The following is a 17,026-nucleotide window of genomic DNA, read 5'->3' on the forward strand; positions in this document are numbered from 1 at the left end:
GGGAGGAGGCGGAAATCCTCAATAAATAAATAAATTAAAAAAAAATAAATTACTGTTTATTTTTATCTTACTGTTATTGTCTTTTAGCTTTCCTTTGGGGTAATACCACAAGAATGAGGGGACAGATGTGGAGGGACTGAGAGATGTGCGGGATTGGGGTTCATGATGTGAATTTCCCAAAGAATTAATTTTTAAAACACAGATAAATCCTAATATCTTTCCATTCTACCTTCATCGCCCTGCTGACTGCCGTCTCTCCTCTACCCCGCTCCCCGTAGAAAGCCAGCAAAGTGCGTCCTCATGCAGCCTCCATCCCAGAGCGGTCTATGGGAGTCTCCTCGCATCCTGACTCTTGCACCACCCTCCACTTCTGTCTCTAATAATAAATCCGCAAGGCAGCAGCAGTCAGTTATTAATCTGTCCTTGGAGAGCATGCTCTACTTAAGCTAGAATTTTTCAATTCGTAATTCCTTCATCTGAAGATATTTTTTGAGAGTCAGGTACTTCCTGGTATGTGGCACTTGGGTTTGACGTGTTTGGGACACACTGGCCGTTCAGACAGGCAATTCACTATTCACTGTCTGTCTCACTACATAGACTGGCTGGAGTCACCATCCATCTCCAGGGAGGCTGTGGATCCTGCCCCCATCCATGTCTTCTAAGGTAGTTAAGAGGGAGAAGTAGCCTTTATTATCACAAGACTCACGTACTGGGAAATAGCTAATGCTTTGTACAGAGAACATTCCAGATATCTCCAGGGGAGCCTTAGAAAGTCTACGTTTAGGAGGCTCGGCTTGACCCATGAGCACCTTGACTTTCCTTGGCCCTATAAGTAACAATGCGGCCGGCAAACCAAGCAGCCTGGAAGGTTGTCAAGGCCCTTGGTGCCAGAGAGAAAACTGAACTTAAAGTCCACTTTTTAAAGCAAGTATTTCCCAGAAGCCCCTGCTCATGCTTGCCTCTGCAACCCAGCTGAATTTTCCCCAAAGAAGAAAAGTCAGTTGTTATAGGGAGGCAGTGTCTGCAGAAGGCTGCTCAATGAGCCCTCTTTCTTCTCACAGTCTGGTTTGCTTCTAGAATAACACAACTCCAGGGCACAGGATGGCAGGGGCCTTGGTGTGTGATCCTGTGAAGGATGAGGGGACCATCTATGACTTCGGGGCTATTGAAGAAATGGGACTGCTGTCTGCAAAATGCCTTTGGGTATGAGGTAGGCAGTGTTCATGCTGTGGAGGCTCCAGCATGAGGGAGTAGCATGGCTAACGTTTCAAAATCCCTGGGTCTGGGGTTATGCCTCCACCCCCTTGTTTTCCACATCACAGGACACTTGGCACATATACGAGAGGCCTTTCTCTGTGGCTGTAAATCTTGCACGCAGACAATCACTATTTTTCTAAAAATGCTACCAGACGGGTTTCACGGTAGAATGTTCTAGGCTTCATGAAGTAGAGCTCATAAATATGCAGTGTGTGTGTTCTGAGGAAGTGCTCAGCCTGTTCGCGGCAGCTAGAGCCTAGGTCAGCTCAAAGAAGAGGTGAGGGTGTGATAGGGCGAGAAAGAATGCTGGGTTCAGGCAGCCAGGAACAAAATTAGCAATGGCCTGGGACCAAAAGCTAATCATTTCATTAGTAACATGTGGGCTTGATTAGCATTTCTACTGGACGGCAATGCTTTGTGACTTATCACTCAGCTACAAGGGCTGACCCCACGCTGCTTCTATTAAATCAAATTTTTAAAAAATTCTCTTAGCACTTCAGATGGGCCTTAGATGGCCTTGTCAGATTGTCTGACAGCTTCAGGGTGGCATTGAAAGACCATGAAGTCATTTCCTGCCTCTTTTCTAAGCTCTAGCTATTGCTTCTGTGGTGTGTGTGTGTGTGTGTGTGTGTGTGTGTGTGTGTACAAGCTCAAATGTGTCTATGCATATATTTGGGTATGTGAATTTGTGTGTGCACATGTGCTATCTATGTATGTGTGTGTGCATATGTGTCTATGAATGTATATGCATGCATGTATGTTTATGTGTATATTTATGTACTATAAACATGTGTATGTATGTTTTTGTCTATGCATGTATATGCGTGTGTATGTATGTGAATGCATATATGCATATGTACATATGTATGGATGTGTGTATATGTGATTTTATAAATATGTGTGTATGTGTGTGTGTGTATATCTTTTTTTAGATGCTACCAATTTGGGCTTTAAAACAGGGTCTCTCATTGACCAAGAACTTGCAGACTCATTCAGGCTGGCTGGTCAAGGAGCACCAGAAATCCCCCTGTCTCTGGCTTCCCAGCACTGGGATTGCAGGTTGCACACGCTGTGGCTTGCTGTCATCACATGGGTCTTGGAGACTGAACTGAGGTCTCATATGTGTGGATTGTCAATGAGGTGGGATCCCTGCATGGTGAGAGTCTGCGTGCTGCTCAGCCTTCTTCCTTCAGCTCCATGCAAATGGAACAGTGTTGGTGGACCCCTGATTCAGCATCACTGGGGACTGTTGTCGAGAACACTTGCTCGGATCTATGATGCTTGCTGTCACTATGTGGCATTTGCAGGGCCTGCCCTATAGGGGATGTCAAAGCTATCACATGCCTTAGTTTACTCTTTATAAGAGATACCGCAGAATAGATGCCCTTATTTCACTTCCCTATACATCTTAAATAAGTCAGGGAATGGTAGGGCATTCTGCTTTTTATTTCATGATCTAATATACACAGTTCTTTTTGTGTGTTTTTTTTTAAATTGTGTGTTTTTAAATTTTTTTGAATTAATATTTATTTATTATTATTTTTATTGAGTTGTATATTTTTCTGCTCCCCTTCCTTCCTTCCTCCTCCCCTTCTACCCTCTCAGTCATCAGAGAATTGCAAATCAAAATAACTCTGAGATTCCATCTCACACCTGTCAGAATGGCCAGGATCAAACACACTGATGACAGCTTACATCGGGGAGGACGTGGGGGGTAAAAGGAACACTCCTTTGCTGGTGGGAGTGCAAATTGGTACAGCCGCTTTGGAAATCAGCATGGCGATTTCTCAGAAAATTAGGCTACACGGTGCTTTCTAAGGCGAGGAGGATGTGGACACAGCAGAAACAACTGAGACAAGCGCGCAGAGAGGAGGATGTCCCCGAGGAACACCTGCCCACAATGGGACCGGGAGTCCAGCTGCCCAGGCACCGGGTGCAAGGGCAGAGGCTTCCGCATCCACAATGGCCTTGCCAAAGAAAACCCAGTTAAAATGCAAATGGAGGGGCAGCCCAAGAGTGTAGGAGCCCCTCAAATCGCAGAGTCTAAAAGACATCCTTTCACAGCCCCTGTTCAAATTGCAAATGGCCTTCCTTTGTTCCTTGGGCCTGGGAGACAGTGGGAATTATTCCTGCCCTGAAACTGCCTTTCCTCTCCCCAGACACAGAAATCAACTCGGTTTTAAAGTGCAAGGCACACATTTTGTTCAATGGTCTTTGCCAGGATGAAGATCAGCAGAAAAAGCAAATTCCAGAGGTTTCTCTGCTTTCGCAGGCATCATCATTTGGGGCCCCCCGAAATGTTCTCAATCCGTTTTTTTTTTCCACGGAGGCCTGAGATTCCCACTCATTTCTTTATATCAGCTTTGTAAGCATAATAAACGTCCCAGAGTTCCCAAGAACTCGGATGTTTCCAGGAAATTCCCCAGTGACTCACAAGAGTGACGCCATATCTAATGGGCCATGCAAGTCTAAACACTGGTGGTTTCATGATTCTTTAGCACTTTTTTTTTTGCTATGAGGGTCTTAGAATTCTACCCAGGAGATAGGATGGCCATTGCCCACAACTTAATAATGAAACTCTAAGCCTCTTCTGTTTCTCCAAGGTGGAAGAACCCAGGGCGATTCATGCAATATAGTTTAGGGTAGGTTTGCTCACAGTGTCAAATAGAACAGAGCACTGACAGCAACCACAGCCAGGGACCAACGTTCTTAGGGGCTAGAATCACTTTAGAGGCCCTTGGGGACCCTGCACTGGTCCTGGGAACTTTCTGTGGCTTACCGCTGTCCAGAAGACCCACAAAAATCAGTGAAAAGTAGTCTTTGGCCTGGAAGGAAACACAAGCACAGGATACATTTCATTGCCAGGGAAGCAGGAAGCAAAATCTCAGGAGGCCTTATTCTCTACTGATGTCTTTTCCTTTGGAAATTGTGCAGGTAGGATTTTCAATATAAGGAATGTGTACATCCCTGACCTGAGGAAATCTATGACAGTTGAATACATAAGGCCCAGACACAGGCCTGTCCTCTGCCCAAAACTAGCTACAAATGCCAACAAGGAGAAGGAAAGAGAAGCACCTTTGGGGATATTTAAATGATGTATTTTGTTTTTAAATACATGTGTGTATGGGTACGTGTCCATGAGTGCAGGTCTTGTGGAGTCAGAAGACGGCTTTGGGTCCCCACAGCTGGAGTTGCAGCTGCTTCTAATTCTCTCCATGTTGGTCCTGGAAACCAAACTTGAGCCCTCTGCAAGGGCCATCTTTCCAGTCCTCTCCCTGAATCGGGGTTTTAGCTAGAGGTCATCGTGCATGTCATGTCGTCCCCCCCTCCCCCCCGCCAGGCAGGGAAGGCAGAGGCTTTCATTGCTTCCTATGCTCAAGGAGTGAGGAGGCTTTGGCCTGGCTCCCCCTCCTAGGGAAACACTGGGGCCACACTGGCTTTATTGCTCTTGCTCTGTCCTACAACCTCAGCCACTACCCCTTGTCACATGGGTCACAAGGGATGGGTGGTGTAGGAGGCTCTTCTGTCTATGTGTTGCTTTCATTGGTTGAATAAAGAAACTGTGTTGGCCTTTTCATAGGGCAGCACTTAGGTAGGTGGAGTAGACAGAACAGAATGCTGGAAAGAAGGGCAGAGTGGTGGATGGCATGGTTCTCCTGCCCGAGATGGAAGCTGGTTAGACTCATGCCGGTAAGCCACAGTCAAGTGGTGATGCACATTAATGGAGATGGGTTAAAATAATATGTGAGAGTTAGCCAATAAGAGGCTAGAGCATATAGGCCAAGCAGTAATTTAATTAATACAATTTCTGTGTGATTATTTCGGGTGTAAGCTAGCGGGACGGCCGGGACAAACAAGCCCCTCCAATCCTGCTCCCTACTACAGACAGGTTCCTTCCCAGACATCCACTGTGGCTGCAGCCAGCCAGCCCAGGTTCCGGGCCTCAGAGAGTTCTATGATATTCCCTTTTCAAACTGTTGCCATGAGATTCAGCCAGGACCCTGGACTGGCTGGGATGGGGAACCAACCTTGTGACTACCTGGTATCCTTTATCACCTGGTGGCTCAGGATCTCAGTCCACAGCAGAAACAGCCTGTTTTAATTTCCTTCAAATTCATCCGCCTCTGCCTCCTCTGGCTTACCCACCACACTGCAGAGAATTGAGCCCCATTCCGATCTCCCCCTCCATGCTCCTGGGCTTACACATAACCCACCCCCATCAAGAAAACAGCCTGTGATATCCAATCCATCTCCTGTGTGGTCCTGTGGCTCTCTGCCTTGTGCTCTGTGAAGCCAGAAGCCATGGCCAAAAAGGAGGGTCCAATTCTGGGACCCCCAACCTCTTATATACCTACCACCTAGTAGATGTTCTGGCCTGTTCCTAAGAATGCAAACAGGAAGGAAGCAGGGACCTTGATCCCAGGCCACAAGCCTTTCACCTATTCTCTATCCATAACAAAGAAAATGTGGTATCCTTCTATCTTCCCTTCCTGAAGCATTTGGCCTTATTTCCCAACGGCAATGAAAGAGGTGGCGAGATCACCTTTGGTAGATCCAAGGAAGCAGAAAGAGCAACCCATTCTCAGAATGGACCAAAACCACGCAAATTTGGGTTTCCTGTAAAAATATAGCATCAACCACAGCTATGCTGTGTGTGGCTAGAAGATCCCCAAGTCGGGCCACCTGGAGGCGCTGTGCCTGGTGGTCTGAGATGCCGCTCTTCTTTCTTGCCCACGTTTCTCTGCTCTGCATCTTGAGCCCACAGATGTGGTTTGGCCTCTGCTGCTGAGATCCATGGGAAACCTGGCCTGTGGGGGTAGGTCACAGCAACGGCATCTCCTTTCTTCAATAGTGCGATTCTTTCCATGCAAGCCTGCCCTTGTTCCTGTTTCTTAGCGGGTTATCTGATTCCTGGACCCAGATTTCAGCCTCTTCCTATCCTCCCAAGGGTGTTAACTGCCTTCTGGTGCTGTGGTCACTAAGGCTGCCTTGATGCCCTATGTCTGTCGGGCTTTTCCATTCACCTAACCTGAGACATCCTCTTAATTAACCGTGATCTTCCTCAGAACTTTGGAGAACTGTTGCTCCTCACTGGATCCTATCCAGATGCCCTAGCACTACATTTCGGGGGCCACTTTGTCCTGTAGTTCTGTTCTCTCGGCTGGGAAGTAGGAAAAAGCAGTTTCTTTTCTCATCCTTGTGACCAAAATGTCTGACGGAAGCAACGGTATGGAGGAAGGGTTGATTTTCGCTCCTTTTTCAGAGAGAGAAGACCACTGTGGTGCAGAAGGTGTGTGTGTGTGTGTGTGTGTGTGTGTGTGTGTGTGTGTGTGTACGTTTATGTGTGTGTTGGGGTGGGGGATCTCTATGCTTGCAGGAAGCTGTGGTAGAGGCTCCCCACAAAGCAGAAGATCAGGAGCCCAGAAAGTCAGGCCAGCAGAAAAGGCAAGTACCGTCTCAGTGCCACCTTCTGGGCACCAAGCGTTCAAACTCATGATCCTGTGGGGGGACATCCCACTTCCAAACCATTGCATAGGGTCACAACCAAGTCTGCCCTGGGGAATTTGGCATGGCTCTCATGAGATGATGTGTGGGACGTGTTACTTGGAGACCATTTAATTCATTTAAGTGAAATCACACAGTCAACAGGGCCTCTGGAGGGCCTGATGCCAGGCTGAAGAATGGTTGTAGGGCATCTCTAGACTCTAATGAATGGATTGGAACTCAGAGCAGAGGAGTGGGTCCCTTTAAGATTATTTTCCAACCCTTCTGGAAAGAGCCAGGGTTTTCCTTTTGCTCTTAGTCAATCTTGAATATATCTGTAACACTTGGAGCATCCAAGTCCAAGCAAGGCAGATACAGGGCATGGATATGCAGAGGTGGAATTCAACAACGTTGCTCTGTTTACACGGAATTTATTTTTATAGCCCAGTTCTACTGAGGGCAAACAGCACCAGTGTTCCATTTCAGGAGGTGATAAAAAGTCCCTTAAACAATGAATTCATTTAAGTGGGAAAATAAAAAAAGATTGACTTGGGAAAACATAGGAGTTACCCGCATGCACAGGCTGGGAGGTGCTCAGATGACCTCAGTTTGGGGGCTCTCTGCAGTTCTCTGGGTTTAGCCGTCCGAGTCTGTGCAAAGCACAACAAAGACGTGTCTGCCTTCAAGGAGAGCATGCTTCTCAGCCAAGTTCAACAGGAATAATGTGACAGAAGATAATTAAAGACCAAGTAATTTGTCACAGATGCAAATTCCATAAAAGTTCAAAGATGTGTGGGCCGGAGGGTGTTAGGGGAGGGGTGCGCCGCAGAATTCTTGGCGGCAGACACAGGTGCAGCAGAGGAAGGAGCGCATCCTGGGGTGGTGAGGTGGGGGAGAGGGCTGGTGTGGTCAAAAGGGGTTTGGGGTTCCTGGTTGGGTTAGTGAACTTTTAGGGTTAAGGAATTTACAGACAAATTAAAGGTAGGAAATGGGGATTCTGTATCACTGAGCATTGGATTCCCAGGGTACAGGGTCATTTTTGGCTGAGTGCCCAGTTGCCCATGGGCCGAACCCATGTCAGAGAAAGACAGAGCATCTACAGGCAGAGAGAAGCTGCATCCTTCAGTCAAGGCACAGCTCGGTGAGAAGCTTTTCCAGGGCCAGGGAGAAGGCTGGCCCTAAGAAGGAAAAGTGAGCTGCCTCGTGACCAACAAGAGGAATCAGAGGGCTGGTTTCTCTTGTAGTCTTCACAACCTGGGGAGGCAACAATGCTGCCCAAAACAGGCAGGATTGGGTTCCTTACAGAGTTCCGCGGTGTGGTATGTACCTGGTCAAACTAGAGTCTAGCTTCCCTTCTTTCTGCAGGAGTTCTCCGTGTTGCTGGTGGGAAGGGGTGTTTTGGACATGTTTGCAGCTGGAGGTAAGCTGAAAGTCCAAAGAGATGACTAGAAAGCACAGCTATGGACCCCAGCATGGGAAAGGGCCATGACAGGGCCGCCAGAATTAAGGCATCATACATACCAGCCAGGACATCCGAGCTCTCTCAATTGGAAGCTGGGGTAAAAGGTGTGTTCCCTGTAAACCACAAACATGTGGTATGTCTTTATGCAAACCTCTTCATTACTTAGTTTTGTGTTTCTGATTTTTAATTGACATGTAATTGTTCAGGCTTGTGAGACGTGGTGTGCCATTTTAACACACACATCAATGTAAAATGAACCGGTCAGGCGATTCACACTTTCATCTTGGCCAACATTTTTTTTTGTTACTTTCTAGTTAGAGCATTCACTTTTTTTTCTCAAGAAATTCCTTGGAAGAACATAACCAACTATTACAAAGTAGGGTCACCCTACAGTATATAGAACTCTTTATGCACTGGCCAACTTTCCCCCATCTCCACTCAGTCTCCCATAACCACTACTCTATCAGTACCTTCTAGAAGATCAGCAGTTTTAGATTCCACAAACACGTGAGGTTGTGCGGTGTTTTGTATTTGTTTTCGTGTCTTTATTTCACTTACTTTGACTATCTCCGAGGGAGGGTTCATTCTTTTTTAGGGTGGAATAGTATGCAACCATGAATATATGTCACCCTTTCTTTATCCTCTCTTATCTTGGTTATTAAGAAAACTAGAAGAGGATGCCCTCTTCCTTCTTGCTGCCATCGAGTGTGTCAGGGCATCCATGTTCATTAGTGGTAGTAATCCAATCCCCCCTTTCTTTAGCAGCTGAGCACACACGCGATTCACTCCCATTGTGCAGCATGAATGAATAGACAATGGCTATGGAAGAAATTCCCTTCTGCCCTAGGGGTCGAAGAGGAGACGAATTCTAGGGCTTAGAAAACCCACACTGGTGTCCACTATAAACTACAACTCAGTCTCCTCTGGGAGAAGCAGAGCAGACTGAGCTATGTCACAGAGAACAGTTTTGAACAGGGGATAGTTGTTCTGAGGAGAAAGTCCCCTCTGCCGAGTCTTTGGGTATCTCATTCAGGAACGGCTTTCCCCAGACACTGGCACAGTTCCACAGGACTCAGTATTCCCAGGTACACGCTTTAAAATCAGTGCCCTTCCTTGTCAGATGGCTTCTCCACCTGAAGAAAATTCCTCCAGACTCATCTCTCACAGTTGAAATTATTTAGAGAGAAGAAGTATGAGCCATCTTGATTTTGGGCTCAACAAAGCTGTCTATAACAGATGGCTTTGTCAGACTTTGCCACAATACAGGGGAGACAGAGTTAAACTTGCGACTGGCTTTGCTCCTTGCTAGCTTTCCCAGAACAGCCCATAATCTGGATATAGGATACATGTTGCAGAGGCGGGTAACAAACCCCAGTTGAAAAGGGCTGGAAGAGGTTCTAAATTTTTCTCATATTTCTTATTTTCTATGGTCTCATCTTTGGGACTTTTACATAATACTGGGAATCTCAGACCTCACCCAAGTTCACCCACAGGCCAAGGCAGAGTTGCACTGTGGGCTGAGGTCACTGGGGTCAAGATGAACTATGTCTGCCACCTAGAGAAGGCTCTCACCTTGACTTGCTGCCCTTCCCATTCCTCAGGGGTCATGGTACCATCTGTCTGGAGTCAATGTGCCAGGTGATATGGCATATATGTGTTAAGACTTGTGAGAGGATGGCCTTAGAGCCATTGAACATAGGAGGGTAACAGGATGCCAGCAGGGAAAAGAGGCATCCTTGGTAATGATGCTGAGATTATTGGTGTCACTTTGAGCAGACAGGACCTGAATTACTCTCAGCATCAACATTAACTATCACTGTGTCTGTATATCACCATGCTAGCCCATATTACCATCATAGTCACCATCACCAACATCATCACAGTCACTTACTGTCATCATCATAGTTAGCAGTTGCCAACAGTCACCAACAATACCATCATCATCATAGTTATTATCATCTCTACCATAGTTATCATCATCAACACCATAGTTATCATCACCATGGTTATTATCATCATCATCACCATAATTATCATCACCATCATCACCATAGTCACCATCACCATAGCTATCATCATCATTACCATAGTTATCATCACCATGGTTATCATCACCATGGTTATTATCATCATAATCACCATAGTTATCATCACCATCATCACCATAGTCACCATCGCCGTGGCTATCATCATCACTACCATAGTTATCATCACCATGGTTATCATCATTATCACCACAGGTATCATCACCATAGTTACTGCCATCATGGTCACCATCATCATCATCATCATCATCATAGTTATTATCATCACTACCTAGTTGTTATCATCATCATGATAGTTATCATCACCATTACCATAGTTATCATCTTTATCACCTAGTTATCATCACCATAGTTACTGCCATCACAGTCACCATAGCCATCATCACCTACATAGTCATCATCATCATCATCATGATTATTATAATCTTTACCATCGTTATCATCTTCATAACCATAGTTATCATATTCATCACCATAGTTATCATCATCATAGTCACTGTCTCATCGTTGCCATCATCACCATCACAGTCATTGCCATCATAGTCACCATCATCACCATTACCATAGTTACCATCATTATCACCAAGTTATCATCATGACTACTGTCATAGTCATTGCCATCACAGTCACCATTGCCATCATCAGCGTCACACAGTCAGTATCACCATCACAGTCATGATCAACATCACTATCACCATCATCATCGTAGTCCTTAACATCATCGTCACTATCATCATCACCACCATCACCATCAGCATCATAGTCATCATTACCAACATCGCACCATCACTATTGCTGTCACTATCACAATCACAATCCTTATGATCACTGCTATCATCATCATCATGGTCACCACACCGTCATTATCATCATCACCATCATAACCCTCACCGGCTTGTCATCATCACCATCATGGTTATCTTCTTCATCACCTTCACCATCATCCTCACCACACTACCACAATCACCATCATCCCTGAAAACAGAAATAAAAAGGAAGGCCATGACTGCTTCTAGGTATGGTGGAGAAGATTCACTGCAGATAAAAGGTAGAGTGTAGTCAAAGACAGAGGCACCTGGGAGAGTCCAGAGTAGACATGACCCTGAGCTGGGCCATGTGAGGAGAGGGGGGTGAGAAGAGGGTAGAGCCAGAGCAAGAGGGTCTGAGGGTAAAGATGTAAAGACCAGGTAACCAAAATAATTGGTTCTATAAGGAAGGGCAGACCCTGAGCTGGAGAATTCAGGTACCATACCTGGTAACAGGTAGGGACTGAGGGATGCTGGGAGAACCTGGCCGCCATGTCTGCTTTGATATATTAAAAAGGCACCTCAGCCTTTTGTCTAGGGATTGAGACCTAACAATCACTGCCATCTTTATCATAATCATTATCACTACTTTTTCTGGGAGTCTTGAGTAAGCTCCTTTGATACATCCATCTTACTCTCCCTCTTAAAGGGGCTCTTGTGAAAACTACAGCAACTGCAAATCAGGGGAAACAGCACCCAGGCTCCCAGCCACCCACTGCAAGTCCCAGAGAGAACATGCTAGGTCCCGAAGCAGGGTTTTCACAGTGGTGAGTGTGTGAACTCAGGGTGTTTAATGTATGCCCCACCCCTGGGATCAGAATCTTCTCACCATGAACACTGTTCAACCTGTAGAACAAATTTCGAAAAGTAGAACTTTGGAACCAAAATATGTCCAGGTTGAAATGTCCAGGTAGGAATACCAATTGTCAAATCGCCTCTTAAAACTGACCAACAAACCCTCCTCTTTCCTGTGAGGTTCTAGTTCCCTGCATTTGGTGAACACTCGTGTGTCTTCCTTTAGCCTTTCCCTGACAAATACGAGGAGTGCTATGTCATCGCTCACTTCATGTTGCTTTGTATCAAATATATCTGGGGAGTATCTCCCCCCTCCCCAGGCAAAGCCCTGTAAAGAGGGGTGTGGTTAACAATAGGCATCTTGGAGAAACTACATTTTCACTAAGCTGCACAGGTTGGATCTTGGGCTGTATTCCAGGCTGGACATTAGCCTTGTGACCCAACTTGGGTGTCAGTTACAAGCTCTGAAACACAACCTGCCCACTACCATGTGTCCTTCAGTGGCCTGAGCAAAGTCACTTATTCTGGCCTGAAACTGGGCGGAAAATGGCAGCATCTGCCAACTGATCAATTCAACAGAGAGTTTTTAGATGCCTCTTGTATTCTAGGTGTTCTTCTTGGGACTTTCTGCTCTAGGGGATAGGGAAGGATCTCAGGGAGGTAAATAGATAAGGGAGGAGGCACCAGTACATGGCTGTTTTAGGTGCTGGGGCAAGGGGCTCATGGGATGGCTCAGTTGTTAAGGAAATCTCCTGCTCCTCTGGGTGATCAGAGTCCAGTTCCCAGTATCTAGTGAGGATCTGAGACCTCAGACCTCTATGGGAGTCTGCACCTGGGTACACATATCCAAATACAGACATATGCACATACACATAATTATAATGATAAAATCATTAAATCTTTAAGTGAAATTCTTCGGTTAGTGTTCTGTCTGCCGAGTCAGGTAGCCCGTACATTTCCTAAGCTGACAACTGAGTCAACAAGCCTATATAGGACCAGCTTTGCTCAGGGATGAAAATGACCAAATCTAGTCACTTAGCTAAGACTTCTGGCAGGTTTGCAGGGCAGCGATGAGGAGGACATGGAAACGCACGGACTTTTGAATGTCCCCAGGGTCTCAGCTCCTACTCTGCTCTTCCCCATGACCCTGTGGGGTCAGGACTGACACTGTCTCCACTTGGCCTCTAGGGGCTGTGCCTTGCCCGGATCACAGCCCCGGAAAATCTCCCAGCTGGTCCTAGTCCGGGGGCCCCACGAGGCCCACACTCATGTTCTGACCTTCACACCCGCCCATTTCCAATGGTGTGAAGAATGGAAAGAAAAAGGGGGCATTGTGCAGAGAGACGGGGAGATGAAGCAGCCATGTGGTCGATTGCACAAACTGAATCCGATTTTCAAGACTGTCTATGTAACCCCAAGCCACCAGTCAATTTATGTGTTTTAAGCAGCTGGTGGTGGCCTGGGAAAATAGTCGCTAAAGTTCCTGTCTGGTGCCGAGAGCTCCAAGCCACCCACGCTTAGAGATTTCTTCGGTTGGTTGATCCTGAGCAGATGCTAGAGTGAGGGGACTCTAGGTTAAAGCACCTGGGTGGACCATGTCGTCTGTGTAGAACAAAGACATAAGATCTGTTTATCCCAGGTCTGCCTGTGGTTATAGAGACAAGTACTTTAAAAAAAGGCAAGTCAGACTCACACTGCCAAAATGACATGGTTTATGTGGAAAATGTTGAAGCCAGTGTATTGAAAAAGCACATCATTTTAAACACTGAACAGAAAGTTCTCGCTCTCCTCAAACCCCTGAGACTGATGCTATGTGGATTTTCCTCTGCCCGTGCTGGCATTGGCATTGGCACCTGCTTATGTCTTAAACACCAATTGTATTGAGGTTTTTGTGCTCGCCCTAATAAGGTTACTGCGGAGATCACACACCCTTCCTTGGGGCCCTAGAGAGACCTCCAGGGCCATCCAAAGTCACTGACGACAGACACCAAACTGAACCTCTCACACCCACCTCTCAAAATCTTCTTCAGAAGAGGGAGGGAATGGATGGAGAAAGGGGAAGAAAGACAGAGAGAAGGAAAGAGATGGGAGGCAAAAGGGAGTGGAAGAGGACACAGAGACCAGGTGAGCACTTAAAATCAAGGGGTGCCCATCTCCAGAATGGATAACAGCACCAGGTTCTATCAAGAGGACCTCGACGCTTCCGTATGTCCAGTATAGAGCTGTGTGGTACATGTCTGTCTTCCAGCACTTCACTCACGAGGAATCCTCAAATCCAGGCCACTGAAGGACCATGGAAGGATCAGTTTGGGTACAGGGAAAACAAGACTCATTTATGATATGTTCCCACATTCAACGAAATAATTCCTGTGGCTTTTCTTTTAAGAGAAATCAGGTGGCTCACAGACACCATGTCCATGGGGTGGACTCTGAGATGGAAGGAACCCTAGGTCTAATAATGGACTTCGGTCCTTTGTAACCCCAGCAGAAGGACATCTGGGGGTATTCTGAGTAAGGGGATGCTCAGCCAACCTGGGAAGCGCGGTAAGCTTCTGCCCTGCCCTTTCAGTCCCTGTCCCCTTGAGAGCAGCGTTCCCAGTGACTTGAAGGAACTTGAACTCTGAACCTTCTACCGAGGGATGGAGATGATTCAGGATGCAGCTTGTGCAACTTATTTTAAAAAGATACTTTAACGTAAGTGATGAACATACTAACCGAAGCTTTGTTTAACAAACTAGATAAACATATAGGAAAAGGACCAGAGGAAATAACACACACTGAAATAACTCATATTCATAACGATTTTGTAAACTTATATTCAGTGTCTGCCAGAACTGAGCAAACCATTGGGGGATCCAAGCTGGGGGCTTATGACCCATGAGGTGGCTGATTTAATCCACAGATAGTCGGGCTCCCCTGTTGTTATGCATCCAAGAAAGGGGAGTCCAGGCTTCTGGGAGGCTCCATGTCTTGTCTGGCAGGTGTCTGAGGCCCCCGGGGTCTCAGAATCTCCATCTTCCAGGGGGCTGGAGGTGCAGGCCTGTGCTTAGAGGGTGAAGGGAGCTGTGGCTCTGACGACTGCCCTGTTGGGTCTTCACACAATTCCTTTTCCTTTCTCATCTCCATCCTGTGATGCAGAGCTTCTTGAAAATTCTGTGTAATAACGAATGCTGCTCCAGGTTCCTTTAGACCAAGTCTCTTCCACCTGCCCGCTGTCATCACAGAGTGTGTTGATGCCTCTTGTCTACTGAAATGTCATGGTCTTCCAACGTTCTGTTTGTCTGTTTTTATAAGAGCTTCTCTTGTTCCTTTCCTGAAATGTCGGTACGGTTTGGATAGGAGACGAGCGAGTGGTTGAGACGCACACCGTGCTTGACAGGTGGTGGAGGAAGAGCAGAGACAGTCACGGAGAGGGTGGACACAGAGGAGAGCCTCCATGTCTAAGGAAGGCGGCTTCGAGTCTTTGGAACTTTGAGGCCCCCATGCCCTCTAAATCTAAGCCCACAGGTTACTCCCTAAATCAGACAGTAGGACTGGGCTAGGCTGGAGTTACCAACAGTCCCTATACCTCAGAGGCTCACGCAGTAGAGATTTGCTTCTCATTCCCGTTCATGTCCCCTGTGGTCAGAATTGGACCTGTCTGCATTTCATCTCTCAGGATCTGGGCCCAGGTCACATATATCTTGATCATCGCTCACAGCTCACTAGCTCATCCCAGATCAGGTGGGAGAAGGGAGATGTGGCTGTACGGAGTCTGCGAGGGAGCTTCCCTGAACAGCTCTTAAAAGCACCTTACCCGTGATGTCCTGAGGCGGAGCTAGCACCTAGAAGAGGTCTTTCTCTCGGTTCCCACTCACCATGATCACACGTGGAACTCTAGTCCCCGTAGACACACCCTCCCCACCGGTGGGTCCCGAGACTAAATTAGGTCTCTAGCCAAACGCCTAGCAGAGGTCAGAAGAGAGCAGATTCTGAAATGTGTTGAAAGGATTAATTTTTAACCTACGGAAACATGCTTCATCGGGCCAGTCATTTGACAATAGATGACCTCCTCCCTCGCATTTTCTAGAGAAATGAAGAACCCTCCTGTAATTTAGTCCTGAGAATCTAACACGATAGACTGGAGTGGCACAGGTGCCCAGTCAAGTCGGGAATTTGCCAGCTGCCGGCTGGTAAGTACGTACTCATGAGCCGAGAAAGATTCTGAGGTCTTCGTGCAGGGATGACTCTCTTTCTATAAACACTCTGGGTATTAGCCTTGGGTGTTTGTACAGGCACCTGTGCACAACAAATTCTGTATTTGTAAAAACCCTCTGCTCTTTGCTAACAATAAATTCCAAAGCTGCACACTCCTTAAAAGTCACAAGAATGTCCTGGAAGGCTAAGCCCTCTGCCCCTCCTCATCTCCTCTGTTGTTTTCATAGGCAGAGGCAGCGGCTAGGAGTGATGCATGGATCCTATTAACAGTGGTCAATTTCAGGCCAGGAAACCACCCCCCCATTCCTTCATCTCACTTCCACAATCCCCTTATCAAATTAGTGCCTTTATTTTCATAGCAGAAATGGTGCTACTCCCTAGTAGTTCATGTGTGGTTCATGTCCAGCTGGGATTGCAGTTCTCACACACATATGCACACACACACACACACACACACACACACACACACACACACACACCTCTATATACCTTACAATCACATTTCCTTTTCCTTTCTTTTATATTTTTGTTCAATAAGAATAATGGATTCTGGAAATGAATTCTCTTATCTCTGGCATTTAGCATCTGAGTCAATAGAAGTAGCATGTGCCAAAGGAAATCATTCCACCAGGCTCAGTCATGTGATGTCACCAGGCCCAGTCATGTGATCTCAGGTGGGTACTAGCAGCTTACATTTCCAGAGATGGGCAGGGCTCCCCCAAACTAGTTAGACATCTGCAGACCTCTTTCTTCCTGCATTCAATCTTGACCTGGTACAGTTCCCCGGATAAAGCAGATTTCTGCCAAGAGTGATGACCTGAGTTCAGTCCACAAGAAGTAGAGAATCTACTCCTGCGAGGTGTTCTACACACAGAGAGAGACACATGCACATACATACATACAGGTAGGCACACACACACAGAGTGAGAAAGATGTGTGTGCTTGCATGCACATCCACACAGTCACGTGCACACACACAC

This window comes from Microtus ochrogaster, linkage group LG4 (genome assembly GCF_000317375.1).
Source record: "Microtus ochrogaster isolate Prairie Vole_2 linkage group LG4, MicOch1.0, whole genome shotgun sequence".
Taxonomy (NCBI): domain Eukaryota; kingdom Metazoa; phylum Chordata; class Mammalia; order Rodentia; family Cricetidae; genus Microtus; species Microtus ochrogaster.